Source organism: Pseudophryne corroboree, chromosome 2, assembly GCF_028390025.1.
Source record: "Pseudophryne corroboree isolate aPseCor3 chromosome 2, aPseCor3.hap2, whole genome shotgun sequence".
NCBI lineage: Eukaryota > Metazoa > Chordata > Amphibia > Anura > Myobatrachidae > Pseudophryne > Pseudophryne corroboree.
Window position 1 is genome coordinate 598,535,736 of NC_086445.1, and position 24,188 is coordinate 598,559,923.

A 24,188-nucleotide genomic window follows, 5' to 3' on the forward strand; every position below is an offset into this window, starting at 1 on the left:
CAGGATTAACAGGATCTCGGACGTAATGATCACTTATTCCTTCAACAGAAACAATAACAGCTAGATTGTGAGTGGAGATTCCACAATCTGAGGGAGGACTTCAGTTCTTATAAAACATTTGGGGAGTTGCTAAATTAATGAATTTAACGCCTCCATGTGAAACCTGCATATATTTCCTGTGTTCTTACAGCCACTGCCCACAATTCACTCTTTCATTTAACTCCTCCAGACTATGTCCTACTCCTTAAAACGCTTCATAGAATTGCTCGTTTTAAATACTTCTCTTTTTCCATATAATAGCTCCCTAGAACAACTCCTCATTATTTTTGTACCTAAAACTCCATACACTCCACCTGTCTTCTCCCTTAAGATACTCCATATAATTCTTCCCCTCTCCCAAACTCCAGCTTGGCAACTTAACAAGTAAATCACGACTATGGCATAGCAAGCTATTCTGGCAAGGAATGCAGAGACAGTAGCTCTTCTTAAGCAGGTAATTCATATTTAACCCGCCTCTAATACACATCTTCTATCACAACGTAGCAGCCAAGGTTCCCATATGCTTCACTGAAATACTACCTGGCAAAAGGGGTTTCCCATGACTCAACAAGTGATTCAGTATCTACCCCTCCCTTAGTGACAACATCCTATGTTCTCCTAGTATGAGCCATTCTCCTCAAGTGCTACACCTTGTTCTTCATACTGCACATAGATTTTTATTTTTAAGTATAAATATACAAATATGTACCCACATAATCTACGTGTGACAAAGACACCTTTCCATTTCCTTACTGTCTTTCTTAACGGAAACCCCAGCTAAAAGGGACACTACTACTAACAAAATAATAAAACTTACTTTATGGAGTCATCCCAGCATTTTCCTTTACTTTAAGTGACACAGTATTGCTTCATATGACAGCCTCTCACATGGTTACACACACAGGGACAGACTCTTAGAATAAAAGGAGATTTATGGTAGACTTACCATGGTTAAATCTCTTTCTGCAAGGTACATTGGTTCCACAGGGAAACATCGGAGGTGTAGAGATGGATCTTGATCCAGGCACCAACGGGCTAAGGGGTATATGCAATTGCGGTCGAATTCCCGAAAATGTCGAAAAACAGGTCTTTTTCGCCCCCCCAAAAAAATTCGACAATGCAATACAGTACTTTTCGTCAAAAAAACGGACATTACAAATTTGACTTTTTGAAATTCGACATTTGACAAATTCGACATTTCTGCAATGGTACAAATGCGGCTTTTCGATAAAAGTATATTCAATTGAAGAATGTAAATTCGACAACGGTGCTTTTTGACAGTAAATTCGTCATTTTCAATCCGCCTCACTTTGCTGGCGGAATGTAATAAATTTTTTTAAAAACTTGTTTTTTTTATTGCTAATAGCATATCTATTTATATTAGAAGGGATTAGGTACTTGGTTTGTCTATTTAGGAAGCACAAGTATTATTTATATATTTGTTTAAAAAATGTTTTTATTTTTTTAATGGAATGGGTTAAAAACCCGAAAAAAATTTGCGTGGGGTCCCCCCTCCTAAGCATAACTAGCCTCGGGCTCTTTGAGTCGGTCCTGGTTGCCAAAATACGGGAAAAAAAATGACAGGGGATCCCCCGTATTTTAACAACCAGCACCAGGCTCTGCGCCTGGTCCTGGTGCAAAAAATACGGGGGACAAAAAGAGTAGGGGTCCCCCGTATTTTTTGTACCAGTACCGGGCTCCACTAGCTGGACAGATAATGCCACAGCCGGGGGACACTTTTATACCGCTCCCTGCGACCGTGGCATTAAATACCCAACCCAACTAGTCACCCCTGGCCGGGGTACCCTGGAGGAGTGGGGACCCCTTCAATCAAGGGGTCCCCACCCCCCCAGCCACCCAAAGGCCAGGGGTGAAGCCCGAGGCCCCCCCCCCATCCAAGGGCTGCGGATGGGGGGCTTATAGCCATGTGTAAAAATGAAAGAATATTGTTTTTTTGCAGAAGAACTACAAGTCCCAGCAAGCCTCCCCCGCAAGCTGGTACTTGGAGAACCACAAGTACAAGCATGCGGGGGGGAAACGGGCCCGCTGGAACCTGTAGTTCTACTGCAAAAAATATACCCAAATAAAAACAGGACACGCACACCTTGAAAGTACAACTTTATTACATGCATGTCGACACACACACATACTTACCTATGTTGACACGACGTTCGGTCCACTTGTTCAAGTAGAATCCACGGGGTGTACCTGAAAATAAAATTATACTCACCTAAATCCAGTGTCCAGTGATATTTGTAATCCACGTACTTGGCAAAATAAAAAAACGCATTTACCCGATCCACACGGACTGAAAGGGGTCCCATGTTTACACATGGGACCCCTTTCCCCGAATGCTGACACCCCCTGTGACTCCTGTCACAGACGGTCCCTTCAGGCAATCAGGGAGCGCCACGTCCTGGCACTCTCCTGACCTATGCGCGTCTGAGCTGGCAGACAGCGCATCGCACAGCACCTCCATTAGTTTCAAAATGGTGGGAACTTTGCGGTCAGCGGTGGGGTTACCCGCGGTCAGCCGCTGACCGCGGGTGACCTCACCGCTGACCGCAAAGTTCCCACCATTGAAGATAATGGAGGGGGCTGTGTGATGCGCGTCTGACAGCTCCGACGCGCATACAGCCAATCAGGAGAGTGCCACGACGTGGCGCTCCCTGATTGGCTGAAGGGACCTTCTGTGACAGCAGTCACGGGGGGTCTCTGCATTCGGGGAAAGGGGTCCCATGTGTAAACATGGGACCCCTTTCAGTCCGTGTGTATCGGGTAAATGCGTTATTTTGTTTTGCCAAGTACGTGGATTACAAATAATAACAGGACACTGGATTTAGGTGAGTATTAAGTTTATTTTCATGTACCCTGGACTCGTCGACATTGGAGACGTGGCAGTCGGCGTGTCAACATAGGTAAGTATGTATGTGTCGGCATGTGTGAAATAAAGTTGTATTTTCACGGTGTGCGTGTCCTGTTTTTATTTGGGCATTCTTTTTGCAGAAGAACTACAGGTACCAGCGGGCCCGTTTTCACCCCGCATGCTGGTACTTGTGGTTCTTCAAGTACCAGCTTGCGGGGACTTGTAGTACTTCTGCAAAAAACAATATTCTTTCATTTTTACACATGGCTATCAGCCCCCCATCCGCAGCCCTTGGATGGGGGCGGGGGGGGCGGGGGGGGGGGGTGGGGGGGTGGGGGCTGGACAGCCTCGGGCTTCACCCCTGGCCCTTGGGTGGCTGGGGGGGACGACCCCTTGATTGAAGGGGTCCCCACTCCTCCAGGGTACCCCGGCCAGGGGTGACTAGTTGGCTATTTAATGCCACGGCCGCAGGGAGCGGTATAAAAGTGTCCCCCGGCTGTGGCATTATCTGTCCAGCTAGTGGAGCCCGGTGCTGGTACAAAAAATATGGGGGACCCCTACTCTTTTTGTCCCCCGTATTTTTTGCACCAGGACCAGGCGCAGAGCCCAAGGCTGGTTGTTAAAATACGGGGGATCCCCTGTCATTTTTTCCCCCGTATTTTGGCAACCAGGACCGGCTCAAAGAGCCCGAGGCTGGTTATGCTTAGGAGGGGGGACCCCACGCAATTTTTTTCCGGGTTTTTTGCCGTTTTTTGTACCATCTGAAAAGTCGATTCAAAATCCGTCAATTGGTCCGTTTTTCGACAGCGGGACTGTCGAATCCGTTTTTTATTGAATAAGTCGAATTCCGGCACCCGCCGGCCGGAATTCGACGGTCGAATTTAAAAACGGGCGAAAAATTGCCACAATTCGCCCGGAATTGCATATACCCCTAAAGGTTTAGAATGTCCCAGGATGCACTGGGGCCTCCTCTATAACTCCGCCTCCAGGCACTGTGAGCTCAGTTTCATTAACCAGTCCAACTCAGGAGCAGGTAAAAGAGAAGGTAGATGTTAATCACATAGAACCACGTTTTCACAACAGGAGAAGGGACTAGCGGCTAATGCCATACAAACCCATAGAAACTAGGTGCGTCAGGGTGAGCGTCCTGTGGTACCAATGTACCTCCCAGAAAGAGTGTTAACCATGATGAGTCTACCGTAACACTTATTTTCTGCAGCAGGGTACATTGGTTTCCACAGGGAAACATCGGGGATGTCCTAAAGCAGTTCCTCAAGGAAGGGGACGCGTCTTAGAGCATGTGAGAACCCGGCGTCCAAAGGAAGCATCCTGGGAGGCGGAAGTATCGAAGGCATAGAACCTAATGAACATGTTCACTGAGGACCACATTGCGCCTTGCAAATTAGTTCAGCGGAGACGCGCCACGGCAGGCTGCCCAAGAAGGTTCAACAGACCGAGTAGTATGGGCTTTGATAGCAGCAGGAGCTGGAAGGCCAGCCTGCGCATAAGTTTGTGCAATCACCATTCTACTCCATCTGGCCATGGTTTGCTTATTCGCAGGCCAGCCACGTTTGCGAAAACCAAAAAGTACAAAAAATGGTATCTGACCTCCTAATAGAGGCAGTCCTCTCCACATAAATACGAAGAGCCCTTACCACATCCAAAGACTGCTTTTTAGACGACAAATCAGAAGAGATAAAGGCCGGAACCACAATCTCTTGGTTAAGGTAAAAAGAGGACACCACCTTAAGCAAATAACCAGGGTGAGTTCTAAAAACTGCCCGGTCACGGTGAAATATCAGAAAGGATGGACGACAGGACAGAGCGCCTTGGTCTGACACCCTTCTAGCAGAGGCATTAGCCAGTAGGAACAGGACCTTGACCATGAACCATTTAAGGTCCACTGCCTCTTGCAGGGCATTCAGGATAACAGACAGATCCCATGAAGCCACAGGAGGGACATAGGGAGGCTGAATCTGTAAAACACCCTGAGTGAAAGTATGAACGTCAGGAACAGGCGCAATTTTTCTCTGAAACCACACCGACAAGGCAGAGATATGAACCTTGAGGGAGGCCAGACGAAGGCCTAAAACCAGGACTTGTTGTAGAAAAGCCAGAAGTCTGGAAGTACTGAATTTGTAAGCATCGTAATTCTTAGCAGCACATCAGGTGAATTAAGAATTCCAGACCCTGTAATAAATCAGCGCAGATGCCGGTTTGTGGGCCTTCAGCATAGTTTGGATAATCACCTTCGAGAATCCTTTGGCCCTCAGGAGTGAAGCTTCAAGAGCCATGTCGTCAAAGTCAGTGTGGCCAGGTCTGGGTAGACACAAGGGCCCTGAACGAGGAGGTCTGGGTGTTGAGGAAGTAGAAGAGGACGCTCGATCGATAGACCCTGCAGGTCTGAGAACCAATGCCGTCTTGGCCAAGCTGGAGCGACTAGAAGTAGTATTCCTCCTTGTTTGAACTTCTGCAGTACCCTGGGCAGAAGTGACACTGGAGGGAACACGTATGGCAGCCGAAAATTCCATGGAATTGCCAGTGCGTCCACGAACGCTGCTTGAGGATCCCTTGTCCTTGATCCGAAGACCGGAACTTTGTGATTGTGTCGAGACGCAATCAGGTCTACATCTGGTAGGACCCACTTGTCCATAAGGAGTTTAAAGACTTCTGGATGAAGACTCCATTCTCCGGCGTGCACGTCCTGACGACTGAGGAAGCCAGCTTCCCAGTTTATGACACCTGGAATGAACACTGCCGATACTGCTGACAGATGGCGTTCCGCCCAACAAAGGATTTTTGACACTTCCATCATTGCCATGCGGCATCGTGTGCCGCCTCGATGGTTTAGGCATGCCACCGTGGTGGCATTGTCTGACCATACTTGAACAGGCCTGTTCTGTATCAGAGGCAGGGCAAGAGCTCGCAATTTCAGAATGTTTATTGGGAACAGTGATTCCTCCATGGTCCGACCCTGGAAAGAATGTTGCTCCAACACCGCGCCCAAACCCCTTAGACTGGCGTCCGTAGTCAGTAGGACCCAGTCGAGGATCCAGAAGGGACGGCCCCTGTTCAACTGCTGGTCCTGTAGCCACCAGGTCAGCGACAGACGAACCTCCGGAGTCAAGGAGAGTGAGACCTGATCCGATGAGGTAGGCCGTCCCACTTGGAAAGGATTAACCTCTGCAGAGGGCGGGAATGAAATTGAGCGTACTCTACCATGTCGAACACCGACACCATGAGACCTAGTACTTGCATCGCCGAGTGTATCAACACTCTTGGGTGAGAGAAGAAGTATCTGATCCTGTCCTGAAGTTTCAGGACCTTCTCTGGAGACAGAAACAGCCTTGACTGTGTGTGTCCAGCAGTGCCCCCAGGTGCACCATGCTCCGAGCAGGGACCAGCGAGGACTTCTTGCAGTTGATGTGCCACCCCTGGGCTTGTAGGAAGTTTATAGTCCGTTGTAGATGACTGAAAAGGACAGCGTGGGAGTTTGCCAGAATCAGCAAGTTGTCCAGATACGGCAGGATCCTGACTCCCTGGCGACGGAGATGAGCCGTCATGACAGCCATAACCTTGGTGAAGATCCGGAGATGCAAAGGGCCGTGGCCAGTCCAAACAGCAGAGCCTGGAATTGATAGTGAAGATTGCCAATGCGATATGGCAATAGGTATATGCAGGTAAGCATCTTGTTTATCCAGGGATACCATATAGTCTCCGGGTTCCATGGCCAGTACAATTGAGCGCAGAGTTTCCATATGGAACTGGGACACTCTCACAAACTTGTTCAGTGATTTGAGGTTGAGTATAGGCCGGAAAGACCTATTGGGTTTCAGAATTAGAAACAGGGTCGAATAGTATCCTCTGCCTCTCTGGGACAGAGGTACCGGCACCACCACTCCTGTATCCAGGAGAGAGCGCACAACCAGTTGTAGAGCTTGCGCCTTCAACGGATCCTAAGGTATAACCGTTGTGCAGAACTGACGAGGGGGACGTCTCTTGAAAAAGATAGCGTACCCGTGTGTCTGAAGTGGTCTTCAACCAGACCTGGGTGAATCGCAGAAGTCTGCCTCCCCACCCTGGGGTCCCCCAGGGGGAGGCCCGCCCCGTCATGCAGCAGGCTTGTCATGATTAGAAGCAGGATTGTTTTGCCTTGGGCTTAGTGGCTTTGGGAGTACGAGATTGTCTTGGGTACGCCTGACCTTTTGCTTTCCCTTGAGGTCGAAAGGAGCGAAAAGTGGTACCTTTTGCCTTCTGTGCAGAAGGCTTAGTATTTGGGAGAAAAGCAGTTTTAGTAGCAGCTAAGTCAGTCACAATTTTATTGAGATCTTCCCCAAATAGGATGTCCTCCAAAACCTTTTTGGAGTCCAGGTCCACCTTCCATGACCTCAACCACAGAATATGGCGAGCCAGGATAGACGTAGTCGATGCCTTGGCCACCAACACACCCGCCTCAGAGGACGCCTCCTGAATGTAATAGGCGGCGGTGGTGGTAATATATGAGACAGATATTGTCTGGCAGTGTCAGAGATATCCTGAGGCAGCTCTTCCTCTAATGCCTGAACCCATGCTTCAATTCCTTTTGCAACCCAGGAGGCTGCTATAGTGGGTCTATGTACAACATCTGTAAGGGAGTAAATAGACTTCAGGCATCCCTCCACATGCTTATCTGTCAGTTCCTTCAGTGTGGTGACAGGCAGAGTAGATGACACCACGAGGTGGGTGACATGGGAATCCACCGGCGGTGAGTTTTCCCACCTGTTACACAACTCTGAAGGGAGAGGATAGCGAGCTACCATCCTTTTAGACGGGGAGAATTACTTTCCTGGAGAAGACCAGGGTTCTTTACATATAGCTACTAAATGGTGAGAATGCGGTAATGAAGTTTTAGTTACCTTCTGACGTTTAAATATATCAGGTTTCTTAGACAGCGTAGATAAGTGATCTGTAGGATCTGCTTAATAGCAACCACTAAGTCAGAAACATCAACCTGAGTAGTAGATTCCTTGTCAGAAGCAACTGTGTCAGTGTCTGACGGGACAGTATACTCCCCATCCTCATCAGAAAAATCTTCTGAGAGATTAGTGGATTGTGAGGAGGAGTCCACTTAGATGACCCCATGACATGAGTGTGACTTGGCGCAGTTTTAGGTCTAACCAAGGATTGATTCAATTGCTTCAACTGGGTAGACAAATTATCCGCCCAAGGCGGATTTACCATAGGGACAATATGTGGCTGTAATGGCACAGGAGGTCCCATAGGGGGCGTAAGGCGTGTCACATAAATGAGAACGCCGCCCAAGGTGGCTCCTGTTTGGTTACAGGAGCTGCGGACTGACTTGGAGATGTTTGGCACATAGTACACAGACCGTCATACAAAGCATCCCCCCCTCAGGCAAATCCTTGGCGCATGCTCTGCCTGATACAGGAGCGTCCATGGATTTCCCACCCTTCGTTTTAGACATTTTCAGTGAATGTAACTGCAGAGCGTATATGTACGATACAGCCAGACAGAGTACAATACTTGCACAGTACACAACACCAGCTAAAAAATCCGGCAGTATGTGACTGAGTACACAGTATAATACACTTAACGGTAAATACTGTGAAGCACTATATGTGTGACCCAGACGCACCTAGTCCCTTAGGGTACAGAATACAGTGATAGCTAAAGCTGGGATACACTGAAAGTGAAATCCACACAGCAGATACAGGCACACACAGTCACAATGCAGATAATTATTTCAGTAAGGCAATAAAACTGCACTGGACAGAGATAGATCTATATATATATATATATATATATATATATATATATATAAACACAATACATGTGTTGTTCTTAACTAACGCGATCTTAATATTGACATGTAGAATATTTAAGTGTGTGTAAAATCACGGCACTGATATACAGGCGGATTTACAGAGGAGACCTTGCCCTGCACTCCCGGCGACCAGTCACAGCTATTCTTAGAAGACAGCGCCCAGCGTCTCAGTCAGGTAGTGAGGGAGAGTATGAGGCAGCTCCAGGGCGGGAACACCAGCAGCAGATTGCGCCCGGAGCTGGGGGAGGGGCTACAGGTTAAGCACCTTCTCCCTATGCTGGTCCTCACCACCTGGTACTACGGAGTCTTAGTAAAGTGGGCATTAATACACCCGACCTGTACTCCTATGCCCAATCGGAATGTGGTGGTACAGATCCTTGATATCCAGGGATACCAGAATTTTTTCCACTCTTCCAGACCTGATATCACCGCCCTTAGAGACTCCATTTTGAACTTTAACTCCTTCAGAAAGGGGTTAAGCGATTTTAGGTTCAGAATGGGTCTGACCGAACCATCTGGTTTCGGGACCACGAAAAGGTTCGAATAGTAACCTTTGTTGTGCATATGAGGTGGTACTGGCACAATGACCTGTGGCTCCACCAACTTCTGGACGGCTTCTTGCAGGACAGTCCTGTCTGCCAGCAGAGCTGGCAAGCCTGATTTGAAAAATCGGTGATGAGGGAGATTTTGAAATTCCAGCCTGTACCCCTGGGACACAATATCTTGCACCTACGGGTCCAGGCCGGATGACCCCCAGACGTGACTGAAATGCCTGAGTCTCTCTCCCACCGGCACCACCTCCGGGGCGTGCAGTCCACCGTCATGCAGAGGACTTTGGTGTACCTGAAGCAGGTTTCTGTTCCTGGGAACCTGCAGCAGCAGGTTTCTTGGACTTGGGCTGACCTCCCCGAAAGAAGGTGTTTGAAGGCCTGGCCTGTCTGGCATTGGCAGCCCGAAAAGACTGTGATGTAGTTGAAGAAAAGAGTTTCTTCGGAGCAGGTGTAGCTGAGGGAAGAAAAGGTGACTTACCCACTATAGCCGTGGAGATCCACGCATCTAGCGCTTCCCCAAAGAGAGCCTGACCTGAATATTGTAGGGGACTTTTCCTGGATTCTCCGTCGGCAGACCACTGACGCAGCCACAGTCCTCGACGAGCGGAAATAGACATGGAAGAAATTCCTGCAGCCATGGAACCCAGGTCTTTCATGGATTCCACCAGAAATCCTGCCGAATCCTGGATGTGACGCAAAAACAATTCAACATCACATTTATCCATAGTATCCAAATCTTCAAGTAACGTGCCTGACCACTTTACTATAGCTCTGGCATTTCAAGCACTGGCAATAGCGGGACGTAGTATTGCCCCTGAAGCCGTGTACATGGATTTGAGCGTATTTTCAATTTTACGATCAGCCGGCTCTATCAAGGCGGTAGATCCTGGAACAGGCAAAACCACCTTTTTTGAGAGTCTGGATACCGACACGTCAACAATGAGTGGGTTTTCCAATTTTTTCCTATCGACCTCAGGGAAAGGAAACGCCACCTGGACCTTTTTAGGGAATATTTTCTCAGGGTTTTCCCAAGCCTTTTCAAAAAGAGCATTTAATTCTTTTGACGCAGGGAAGGTTAGCGAGGCTTTCTTATTTTCCGTGAAGTAAGCCTCCTCAACCTGCTCGGGTGGTGCATCAGGAATATGCAACACATCCTTAATGGCCTCTATCATCAACTGCACCCCATTTGCAAGAGATGCTGCCCCCCGCAACACATCCCCGTCACCTTCCGCAGTGCCAGAATCCGTATCGTCTTGCATGAACTGTGCAAGAGCACGTTTTTGGGAATATACAGCTGGGGGCCCTGAGGTAACAGAACTGGGCCAGACTGCCATAGAGTTCTGTAAAGCCTGAGTTGCAGATTCATTTTGTGCAACCCTGTTAGAAATCTGAGAAATCATAGTTTTGATAGAGGATAACCACTCAGGCTCCCTTGCTGGTATCTGTGCTAAACCAGTGCAATCCTGATTACATGGAATGGGATCATCCTGAGAGGACATATCGTCTGCAGCATATGACACAGAGTCCCTGGACATAGCTTAATGAAGACTACAGACACTCTCCACACACACACACACACACACACACACACACACACACACACACACAGGGGAGGACAGAGTTTCACCCCCAAGAATGGCAAGAGAGAGACACACATTGGAGCCAACCCACACACAGCGCTTTTAAGGTAAAGGGAGACCCCCTACCAGCGCTGACTGTGCATCTTAATAGGTTATACAGTCTTTATGCAGCCTCCACCCCTTCTACAACCCCCTGGTACCTCGTGAGAGATAGCTGGAGTTGCTGCGGAGGGACTTGCTCTTCCTGGACTGTGCTGTGCAGGCAGGAAAATGGCACCGAACGCTGCTGGGTCCGCTCTGAGAGGCTCCGCCCCCAAAATGGCGCTGTCTTCCTGCTTTTCACAAGGATTATACTGGCCTGAGGTAAATGCTGGCTGAGATCCACGGACCCCGACAGTGCCGGGTTCATGCGCTGGCTCAGGGCGCCACTCACAGCACTGCACTAATTACTGCTGAGCCTCCGGAGCCGCCATTTGCCCACCGGCCCCCCACTTGCTGGGGGGGGGGGGGGGTCGGTGACTCACTCGCCACTGATCTTCTGGCTCTGTAAGGGGTATGCTGCTGTGGTGAGCGATCCCCTGTGGCGGGGAACAATCTATCTCCTCAGGAGCTCAGTGTCCTGACAGCGGAGGTATGTGGCTCGGACCCCGCAGGTCGGACACGAAGCAGGGAGGCTGTTGCCAGCAGCCTCCCTGTGACATAATAAACTCTAGGAGGGGCACAGAGGGAGGAGCCAGCACACACTATTAAACTCTTAAAGTGCCCATGGCTCCTGGTGGACCAGTCTATACCCCATGGTACTAATGTGGACCACAGCATCCTCTAGGACGTAAGAGAAAGGTGAGAGAGTGCTGTGCAGTGTCAGTGACACTGCACAGCACTGTCACCTTTTACATTGTCAGTGTCCAGACATTACACTCCGCGATATCACCCACTCTATCCGTTACATTAGCCATCTCGGGGCTCCCAGGCCGCCAGCCCAGGTGCTGTGTTGCGGAGTCAGGGCTTCTGGGGATCTGGGTGCGGCTGTGGCGGGGAGGCACTTCTGCGCGTGATGTCACAGAGGAGGCTCCAGGGCTCAGAGAGTATGCGGCACAGGGAGGGCTAGAAAAGCCTACACATCTATGTTGGTGGCCACAGCAGCCTTTGTTCCACCTGCGCCGCAGCTAGGGAGTGGGGATTGTTGATGCCGGAGGGGGCAGGCGGACTCGCAGCAGGACATAGGACGTTGCAGTAAAAGGACTCCCCCCCCCCCCCCCCCCCATCTACAGCGCAGAGACTTGCTTCATACCCTCCAACTGTACCTTTTTGGCAGGTACAGTACCTTTTTTTATGGTCTGTACCGATTTCTGGCTCTCCAAACTAAGTATAAGAAAAGGGGCATGGCCACGTCCCTATACCCGTGACCATGTCCCCTTTTCGAATTTGTACCGATTTTTGTGTGTTAATTGTTGGAGAGTATGTTGCTGCAGATGCAGTGGGCCTATTTTGGGGTGTGGACCTGGAGCTGCATCTCCATCAGCCGCATTGTTAATCCTACCCTGGGAACACACAGCAGCAAAAGGGCAGAGCCTCCCACTGGATGTAACCTGTGTGGGAGGGCGTTTCTTGCCCAATGAGCTGTGGACTCGGTGTGATAGACCTGCCACTAACCCAATGAGAGCTCCTAGCCACGTATACACACAAACATTATATAATATATATATATATATATATATATATATATATATACACACACACACACACACACACACACACACATATATACACACACACACATATATATATATATATATATATATATATATATATACACACACACACACACACACACACACACACACATACAAATGTATGAACGGTTATATTGATAAATTTCAAAAAACAGTATTGTATTGGCTGTCCCTCTTTTTGGGAGCACTCCTTTGAAGATATAAAAATTACAATAAAGTTGAATTCATGTTAGAGGTGTATCATTTTTGTTAAAACCTATCTTTTTATTACATTATTATTTTAAAATTTGCGTACTAAACTTGTACAATTTATAAAAAACTTAAGTACCTGTTTAGCAAATAAGGGTCCAGTTGTTGGGGTGAAATCTTCTAGAAAATTAAGTATTCCAATGTTAAATTCTATGGAATACAATGCTCACTGGGTGTAAGAGGACTTATTCAGGATACAATAGTGTAAAAAAAGAGAAAACTGGCGCTGGTTAGTATTTCTCCAATATTAATAACGTGGATGAATATATAAAAATTTATTTAGTAAAAAAACATATGTACCCATAATACTTATTAAAAAAAGTAAATACACATTGGACATATAAAAAAGCTGAGAAGTATAGTTGAAATGTAGCCGCTGAATAATGTCCACAAGGGATCCCGGACAAAAGAATAAAGTTCAACTTGTATTTTCTTTTTTTAATAAGTATTATGGTACATATGTTTTTTACAAAATACATTTTTATATATTCATCCACGTTATTTATTAATATTGGAGAAATACTAACTAGCGCCAGTTTTCTGTTTTTTACACTATTGTTTCTGTTATTGGGACTGACAATACCTTACTGGCAGCAGTGACAGCGCTCCTGGGTTTTGTATCTGTATTTGAATTATTCAGGATACAGTCTGAGCCATTTCTATGCAAAAACTATGAAAAAGGAGATACAGCCCCGAAAAGATTTTTCAAATGGAAGTTTCCTATAATGGGGCCCACGGCACCTAGTGTTCCCAAGTGGTCTCCCATCCAGGTAGTGACCAGGCCTATACTGCTTAGCTTCCGAGATCGAACAAGATCGGGCGCATTCAGGAGAGTGTGGCCGTGGAACGATCTTTTATGAGTGTTAGGAAAAGATTTTAGATTATAAAAAAAATGGGTATTAGACTGTCATAAGCAAATAATATCACTTCTGCCGCCTCGTGGCTATATTTGATATCCTCAAACATTGAACCACAGTTGAAAGAGTGTTATATAAGCCAGTCTGAAGTGAAGTGAGAAAGATGTGAAATTTCTGCAATGTCCTTATCTATAATTCAAACAGAAATAGAGATCATAAATCTTCAAATACTGGTCACAAATTGATTCTATGGAATGTGGGACACATTAGTATGTAAACAGAGTAAATGCTGAATACTACCATCCAAATTACTCAAGTATTAAAGTATGCAAATATACTTGACGAATTAGATGCTGAGCTCAAGGCTGGCTCTAGAGTAGAATTGCATCATAAGAGAAATAATGGAGCATAACATAAATCCAATTAAGATATGAAAAACATATGATAAGTCATAGAAAAGAGCTTAAGACCTCAATTTGGATGCTAAGCTCTAGATATTATTGCATCATAGGACAAAAAATTTAAAGCGGTTTATGCCATAAACTCATAGAATGTGCAAAGCATATAACAAGTCACAGCAACGAGCTCAGGACTGACTTCAAACTGTATATTGGTATGAGGAAGGTTCTCTGGGCCAGGCGAGGAGCTACAGGTCAAGCGCCGGCTCCCCTATGCTGGGCCTCACCGCCGTTACTACGGAGCTTTATCAAGAGGGGCGTTGGTACACCTAACCTGTACTCCTATGCCCTGGTGGACACAGTGGGGTCCCTGCTCTGTAACAGTGTCCACGCCAGCGTCGCAGTCCGTCTCCCTATGCTGCAACAGGAGTGCGACTTAGTGGCGGGTCCCACCTGGGGGGGCCTCTTACCTCCTCACTTCGTAGCAGCCACGTGAACCAGGAGTGTGTCTGCGACCGTGTGTGTGGGAGGTGACGGAGACGCAGCACTGAATGTCACCCTGACATAACAGTGCTGCGTCCCTTGAAGTCTTCTATAGCTTTTTCAGGGCTGCCCAGTGCAGCCCGCCTGTTAGGTGACCTGCTGCCTGCAGGCACCACTCGAAACTGAGCTCTCAGTGCCTGGAGGCGGGGTTATAGAGGAGGCCCCAATGCATCATGGGACAGTCAAAGCTTTGACTGATGGTGCCTCTGGATCCAAGATCCCGCTCTACACCCCAATGTGTTCCCTGTGGATCACAGTGTACTCCGCTGCAGAAAACGTCACTTTTCGACAGTTTGCAGGTCGAATTCACATTCGATCTATTCAAAGCCCGGCCTGATTTTTCGGCTTGTTGAAAAATCCGGCCAGGCGAAAAACCACGTGAATCGGCCAATTCACAGGCGTTTTTGACAGTTTTTTTGGTCCGTTTTCCCCCATGCCGATTCGACAAAAAAAATCCAAAATACAAAAAGGCACCTGAGGTGGCGAGCAGAAATGTGAGCACAATCAGGCTTTTGGGTGCTTAAACAGCATTTTTCATCTCACGTCCATTAGTTTCAACGAGTTTAGACATTTTGCGTGGCTAAAGGGCCCTACACACTGGGAGATTTTATCGATTTTAACGACCAACGATTTTTTCCATCAATGATTTCTGCCTACACACTGCACAATATTGATTGCCAATTCGGACAATATGACAGTACATACATCTACAGTGTATTGTCCAAATTGACTTGCATGTATAAACGATTTATCGTTAATTTTCGAACGATATCGTCCATACCTATCATCGTTATTGTCAAGTGTGTGGGGCCCTTAAACCCAATGTTTTTGAGCTCAAGTAGTACGATAATTATCAGGCGTTTAAAACAACTAAACTGCTTCATCAGACGCCCATTATCGCAGCCCAAAACACAACTGAATCGCCAGCTAGAATCAGACAATTAGACTGTATAAAGAACATTCATTTTTGAAAATGTACAAACAGTACTTTCGTTGCACTTTAAATCCAGAATGCTATATAAGCCTGCTAAAGATGCTTAGAGGAGGCTATGAGAAGTTCTTGGAGGAAGTTAAACACAATGAATTGTCTAATTAGCCAACACCATTATTGCACAGTTTAACATTAACAAATATAATTTTAAAATACAACATTAAAACATTTCATACAATTAGGATAGTGTTCCTATAAACTCAGAGATCCGGATGTGGATATCAAAAACTTCCCCAATACTATTATTCAATAAGTAACAGTATTAAGAGACAATTAGCTTTAGAAACAGTCGAAATTGACATTCAAACTATAAGCTATAGAAAAACAAACTGATTTTACCCTTTGCATAATGTGCACATCCCATTATCAAGCATAACATGGCTTGCAAAAATGTTCAACACCATTTGTCAGATCTGTCTGTATGACGCAAAGATTGTTCAACAGTAATTTTACTGCATACCTGTAGGTTCTTGAATGTAAATCTTCAAATTCATATGTTATTTCTTACCCACAGATAAAAAGAGTGGGGGAAAAAAAAGGAAAAAATAGGATTTTAATACCTACCGGTAAATCCTTTTCGCTTAGTCCGTAGAGGATGCTGGGGATGCTTCAAGAACCATGGGGTATAGACGGGATCCGCACGAGACATAGGCACACTTTAAGACTTTGGGTGTGAACTGGCTCCTCCCTCTACGCCCCTCCTCCAGACTCCAGTTTAAAGTAACTGTGCCCAGGGAGACGGACATTTCGAGGAAAGAATAGATTGTTAAACCACAGTGAGCATCTTACCAGCTCACACCTCAGTATGCCGCAGAACGTGGCATTCAATAGAACACCAGCCGACGGCATGAAGAATATGCAGCAATACGCTGACATACAGCGTAACACAACCTGTGTGTGTAAACACAACCAATAACAGCATAACGCATGTCATGGCATGAACATCATCAGCAACAGGCTGACTTAAACAACACACCATGGGGGTAATTCCAAGTTGATCGCAGCAGGAAATTTTTTAGCAGTTGGGCAAAACAATGTGCACTGCAAGGGAGGCAGATATAACATGTGCAGAGAGAGATAGATTTGGGTGTGGCGAGTTCAATATGCAATCTAAATTGCAGTGTAAAAATAAAACAGCCAGTATTTACCCTGCACAGAAACAAAATAACCCACCCAAATCTAACTCTCTCTGCACATGTTATATCTGCCCCCCTGCAGTGCACATGGTTTTGCCCAACTGCTAAAAAATGTCCTGCTGCGATCAACTTGGAATTACCCCCCATGTGTGTAAACATACCGAGTAACTGCAGATACAGTACGCACTGGGAAAAGGATTTACCATAGGTATTAAAATAAGAATTTACTTACCGATAATTCTATTTCTCATAGTCCGTAGTGGATGCTGGGGACTCCGTCAGGACCATGGGGAATAGCGGCTCCGCAGGAGACAGGGCACAAAAGCAAGCTTTTAGGATCACATGGTGTGTACTGGCTCCTCCCCCTATGACCCTCCTCCAAGCCTCAGTTAGGTACTGTGCCCGGACGAGCGTACACAATAAGGAAGGATCTTGAATCCCGGGTAAGACTCATACCAGCCACACCAATCACACCGTACAACTTGTGATCTGAACCCAGTTAACAGTATGATAACACAGAAGTAGCCTCTAAAAAAAGATGGCTCACAACAATAATAACCCGATTTTTGTAACAATAACTATGTACAAGTATTGCAGACAATCCGCACTTGGGATGGGCGCCCAGCATCCACTACGGACTATGAGAAATAGAATTATCGGTAAGTAAATTCTTATTTTCTCTAACGTCCTAGTGGATGCTGGGGACTCCGTCAGGACCATGGGGATTATACCAAAGCTCCCAAACGGGCGGGAGAGTGCGGATGACTCTGCAGCACCGAATGAGAGAACTCCAGGTCCTCTTTAGCCAGAGTATCAAATTTGTAAAATTTTACAAACGTGTTCTCCCCTGACCACGTAGCTGCTCGGCAGAGTTGCAATGCCGAGACCCCTCGGGCAGCCGCCCAAGATGAGCCCACCTTCCTTGTGGAGTGGGCCTTTACAGTTTTAGGCTGTGGCAGGCCTGCCACAGAATGTGCAAGTTGGATTGTGCTACAGATCCAACGAGCAATCGTCTGCTTAGACGCAGGAGCACCCATCTTGTTGGGTGCATACAATATAAACAACGAGTCAGACTTTCTGACTCCAGCTGTCCTTGAAATATATATTTTCAATGCTCTGACAACGTCCAGTAACTTGGAGTCCTCCAAGTCGCTAGTAGCCGCAGGCACCACAATAGGCTGGTTCAAGTGAAACGCCGAAACCACCTTAGGGAGAAAATGAGGACGTGTCCGCAGTTCTGCCCTGTCCGAATGGAAAATCAGATATGGGCTTTTGTATGATAAAGCTGCCAACTCTGAAACTCTCCTGGCTGAAGCCAGGGCCAGTAGCATGGTTACTTTCCATGTAAGATACTTCAAATCTACAGATTTGAGAGGCTCAAACCAATGAGATTTGAGAAAATCCAAAACTACGTTTAGATCCCACGGTGCCACTGGGGGCACAATCGGGGGCTGTATATGTAGTACACCCTTGACAAAAGTCTGTACTTCAGGCACTGAAGCCAATTCTTTCTGGAAGAAGATTGATAAGGCCGAAATTTGAACTTTAATAGACCCCAATTTGAGGCCCATAGACAATCCTGCCTGCAGGAAATGTAGGAATCGACCCAATTGAAATTCTTCCGTTGGGGCCTTCTTGGCTTCACACCACGCAACATATTTTCTCCAAATGCGGTGATAATGTTGTGCGGTCACTTCCTTCCTAGCTTTAATCAAGGTAGGAATAACTTCCTCTGGAATGCCCTTTTCTTTTAGAATCCGGCGTTCAACCGCCATGCCGTCAAACGCAGTCGCGGTAAGTCTTGGAACATACAAGGTCCCTGCTGAAGCAGATTCCTTCTTAGAGGTAGAGGCCACGGATCCTCCGTGAGCATCTCTTGAAGTTCCGGATACCAAGTTCTTCTTGGCCAATCCGGAGCCACTAGTATTGTTCTTACTCCCCTTTTCCGAATAATTCTCAGTACCTTTGGTATGAGAGGCAGAGGAGGAAACACATACACTGACTGGTACACCCACGGTGTTACCAGAGCGTCCACAGCTATTGCCTGAGGGTCTCTTGACCTGGCGCAATATCTGTCCAGTTTTTTGTTGAGGCGAGACGCCATCATATCCACCTTTGGTTTTTCCCAACGGTTCACAATCATGTGGAAAACTTCCGGATGAAGTCCCCACTCTCCCGGATGAAGATCGTGTCTGCTGAGGAAGTCTGCTTCCCAGTTGTCCACTCCCGGGAAGAACACTGCTGACAGTGCTATGACATGATTTTCCGCCCAGCGAAGAATCCTTGCAGCTTCTGTCATTGCTCTTCTGCTTCTCGTGCCGCCTTGTCTGTTTACGTGGGCGACTGCCGTGATGTTGTCCGACTGGATCAACACCGGCTGACCCTGAAGCAGCGGTTTCGCCAAGCTTAGAGCATTGTAGATCGCTCTTAGCTCCAGTATATTTATGTGAAGAGACGTCTCCAGGTTTGACCATACACCCTGGAAGTTTCTTCCCTGTGTGACTGCTCCCCAGCCCCGTAGGCTGGCATCCGTAGTCACCAGGACCCAGTCCTGTATGCCGAACCTGCGGCCCTCTAACAGATGGGCACTCTGCAACCACCACAGGAGAGACAACCTTGTTCTTGGTGACAGTGTTATCCGCTGATGCATGTGCAGATGCGATCCGGACCATTTGTCCAGCAGATCCCACTGAAATGTTCGTGCATGGAATCTGCCGAATGGAATTGCTTCGTAAGAAGCCACCATCTTTCCCAGGACTCTTGTGCATTGATGTACTGACACATTTCCTGGTTTTAGGAGGTTCCTGACAAGTTCGGATAACTCCCTTGCTTTCTCCTCCGGGAGAAACACTTTTTTCTGAACCGTGTCCAGAATCATTCCCAGGAACAGCAGACGTGTTGTCGGGGTCAATTGAGATTTTGGAAGATTCAGAATCCACCCGTGTTGTTGAAGCACTACTTGGGTTAGTGCTACACCGACTTCCAGCTGTTCTCTGGACTTTGCCCTTATCAGGAGATCGTCCAAGTAAGGGATAATTAATACGCCTTTTCTTCGTAGAAGAACCATCATTTCGGTCATTACCTTGGTAAAGACCCGAGGTGCCGTGGACAAACCAAACGGCAGCGTTTGAAACTGATAATGACAGTCTTGTATCACGAACCTGAGATACCCTTGGTGTGAGGGATAAATTGGGACATGCAGATAAGCATCTTTTATGTCCAGGGACACCATGAAGTCCCCTTCTTCCAGATTCGCTATCACTGCTCTGAGTGACTCCATCTTGAACTTGAATTTCTGTATGTACAGGTTCAAGGATTTCAGATTTAGAATAGGTCTTACCGAACCGTCCGGCTTCGGTACCACAAATAGTGTGGAATAATACCCCTTTCCCTGTTGTAGGAGGGGTACCTTGACTATCACCTGCTGAGAATACAGCTTGTGAATGGCTTCCAATACCGTCGCCCTTTCTGAGGGAGACGTTGGTAAAGCAGACTTTAGGAACCGGCGAGGGGGAGACCTTTCGAATTCCAACATGTAACCCTGAGATACTATCTGCAGGATCCACGGGTCCACCTGTGAGCGAGCCCACTGATTGCTGAAAATCTTTAGTCGACCCCCGACCGCTCCCGAGTCCGCTTGTAAAGCCCCAGCGTCATGCTGATGGCTTTGTAGAACCCGGGGCGGGCTTCTGGTCCTGGGCAGGGGCTGCTTGCTGCCCTCTCTTACCCTTTCCTCTGCCTCGGGGCAGATAAGACTGTCCTTTTGCCTGCTTGTTTTTATAGGAGCGAAAGGACTGCGGCTGAAAAGACGGTGTCTTTTTCTGTTGGGAGAGGGTCTGAGGTAAAAAGGTGGATTTGCCGGCAGTTGCCGTGGCCACCAGATCCGATAGACCGACCCCAAATAATTCCTCTCCTTTATATGGCAATACTTCCATATGCCTTTTGGAATCCGCATCACCTGACCACTGTCGCGTCCATAAACTTCTTCTGGCAGATATGGACATCGCACTTACTCTCGATGCCAGAGTGCAAATATCCCTCTGAGCATCTCGCATATAAAGAAACGCATCCTTTAATTGCTCTAGAGTCAATAAAATACTGTCCCTATCCAGGGTATCAATATTTTCAGTCAGGGAATCCAACCACACTACCCCAGCACTGCACATCCAGGCTGAGGCTATTGCTGGTCGCAGTATAACACCAGTATGTGTGTATATACTCTTCAGGGTAGTTTCCAGCCTCCTATCTGCTGGATCCTTGAGGGCGGCCGTATCAGGAGACGGCAACGCCACTTGTTTTGATAAACGTGTGAGCGCTTTATCCACCCTAGGGGGTGTTTCCCAGCGCGCCCTAACCTCTGGTGGGAAAGGGTATAATGCCAATAACTTCTTAGAAATTAGCAGTTTTCTATCTGGGTTAACCCACGCTTCATCACACACGTCATTCAATTCCTCTGATTCTGGAAAAGCTACAGGTAGTTTTTTCACCCCCCACATAATACCCCTTTTTGAGGTACCTGCAGTATCAGAGATCTGCAAAGCCTCCTTCATTGCCGTGATCATATAACGTGTGGCCCTATTGGAAAATACGTTTGTTTCTTCACCGTCGACACTAGATTCATCTGTGTCGGTACCTGTGTCGACTGACTGAGGTAAGGGACGTTTTACAGCCCCTGACGGTGTCTGAGACGCCTGAGCCGGTACTAACTGGTTTTCCGGCCGTCTCATTTCGTCCACTGACTTTTGTAATGTACTAACATTATCACGTAATTCCATAACTAAAGCCATCCATTCCGGTGTCGACTCCCTAGGGGGTGACATCACCATTACCGGCAATTGCTCTGCCTCCACACCAACATTGTCCTCATACATGTCGACACACACGTACCGACACACAGCAGACACACAGGGAATGCTCTTATCGAAGACAGGACCCCCTTAGCCCTTTGGGGAGACAGAGGGAGAGTTTGCCAGCACACACCAAAAGCGCTATAAAATGTATATAAACAACCCTAAAAGGTGTTGTTTCTGTTATATGCGCTTTTAATATATAAATATCGCCAAAATATGCCCCCCTTCTCTTTGTTACCCTGTTTCTGTAGTGCAGTGCAGGGGAGAGTCCTGGGACCCTTCCTCACAGCGGAGCTGAGCAGGAAAATGGCGCTGAGTGCTGAGGAGAATAAGCTCCGCCCCCTTTTCGGCGGGTTTTTCTCCCGGGTTTTGAGATATCTGGCCTGGGTTAAATACATACATATAGCCTTAATGGCTATATGTGATGTATTCTTTGCCATCAAAGGTATTAAATATTGCTGCCCAGGGCGCCCCCAGCAGCGCCCTGCACCCTCCGTGACTGGTCAGTGTGAAGTGTGTAGCAACAATGGCGCACAGCTGCCGTGCTGTGCGCTACCTTCATGAAGACTGAAGAGTCTTCTGCCGCCTGTTTCCGGACCTCCGATCTTCAGCATCTGTAAGGGGGATCGGCGGCGCGGCTCCGGGACGAACCCCAGGGTGACCTGTGTTCCGACTCCCTCTGAAGCTATGTCCAGTAGCCTAAGACTCCAATCCATCCTGCACGCAGGTGAGTTGAAAATCTCTCCCCTAAGTCCCTCGATGCAGTGAGCCTGTTGCCAGCAGGACTCACTGAAAATAAAAAACCTAAAAACTTTTTCTAAGCAGCTCTTTAGGAGAGCCACCTAGATTGCACCCTGCTCGGACGGGCACAAAAACCTAACTGAGGCTTGGAGGAGGGTCATAGGGGGAGGAGCCAGTACACACCATGTGATCCTAAAAGCTTGCTTTTGTGCCCTGTCTCCTGCGGAGCCGCTATTCCCCATGGTCCTGACGGAGTCCCCAGCATCCACTAGGACGTTAGAGAAAATCCTATTTTCTCATACGTCCTAGAGGATTCTGGGGATGCTTCAAGAACCATGGGGTTTATACCAAAGCTCTAGAACGGGCGGGAAAGTGCGAACGACTCTGCAGCACCAAATGACCAACAAGAGGTCCTCATCAGCCAGGGTATCAAACTTGTAAAACTTCGTAAAGGTGTTTGATCCCGGGCCAAGTAGTAGCTCGGCCAAGCTGTAATGCAGAGACCCCTCGGCCAACCGCCCAGGATGAGCCCACCTTCCTAGTAAAATGGTCCTCCACCGATTTTGGTAACGGCAATCCTGCCGTGTAATGAGCCTGCTGAATCGTAGTACAGATCCAGCGCGCAATAGTCTGCTTGGAAGCAGTAGCCCCAATCTTGTTGGGAGCCCATAGGACAAACAGCCTCTGTTTCCTTAATATGAGCCGTTCTGGCAACATAGATTTTTAAAGCTCTGACCACATCGAGAGACTTCGATTCTGCCAAGGTGTCAGAAGTCACTGGCACCACAAAAAGCTGGTTTACGTGAAACCACTTTTGGCAGAAATTGCTGACAAGTTCTCACCTCCGCTCTATCAGCATGGAAGATTAACTAGGGACTTTTGTGAGATAAAGCTGCCAATTCAGATACCCGCCTTGCGGATGCTAAGGCAAACATCATGACTACTTTCCAAGTAACAAATTTTAATGCAACCTTACGGAAAGGTTCAAACCAATGAGATTGCAGGAACTGCAACACCACATTAAGATCCCAAGGAGCCACAGGGGGCACAAAGGAAGGTTGGATGTGCAACACGCCTTTCAAGAAGGCCTGTATTTCTGGAAGGGAGGCCAATTCCTTCTGAAAGAAAATTGATAAGGCCGAAATTTGTACTTTAATGGAGCCTAACTCTAGGCCCGCATCCACCTCTACTTGCAAAATATGAAGCAACCGCCCCCACGAAAAATCCTCCGTAGGAGCTTTCTTGGATTCACACCAAGACACATATTTTCTCCAAATAGGGCAGTAATGCTTTGTCGTTACTTCTTTTCCAGCCTGGAGAAGTGTGGGAATGACTTCACTGGGAATACCCTTCCGGGCTAGGATTTGCAGTTCAACCGCCATGCCGTCAAACGCAGCCGCGGTAAGTCTTGATACACGCACGACCCCGGTTGTAACAGGACCTCTCGAAGAGGAAGAAGCCAGGGATCTTCTATGAGCAACTCCTGAAGATCTGGATACCATGCCCTCCTTGGCCAGTCTGGAACAATGAGTATCGCCTGAACCCTTGTTCCTCTTATGATCTTTATCACCTTGGAATGAGTGGAGGGAACACATAGACCGACTGAAACACCCACGGTGTCACCAGGGCGTCCACCTCTATCACTTGAGGGCCCCTCGACCTGGAACAATAACTTTGAAGTTTCTTGTTGAGGCGAAACGTCAACATGTCTATTTGAGGAATTCCCCAACGACTTGACACTTCTGCAAAGACCTCTTGATGAAGACCCCACTCTCCTGAATGGAGATCGTGTCTGCTGAGGAAGTCTGTTTCCCAGTTGTCTACACCCGA

General features: G+C 47.4%; 1 protein-coding gene and 1 pseudogene across 7 annotated transcripts in view; both read right to left on the reverse strand.

The window, feature by feature from the left end:
• The window catches only part of PHACTR4 (phosphatase and actin regulator 4), a 177,351-nt gene that overhangs the window by 64,804 nt on the left and 88,359 nt on the right, over nt 1-24,188 (reverse strand). The window lies entirely within an intron of this gene.
• Nucleotides 13,572-13,689, reverse strand: LOC135051557 (5S ribosomal RNA; annotated as a pseudogene).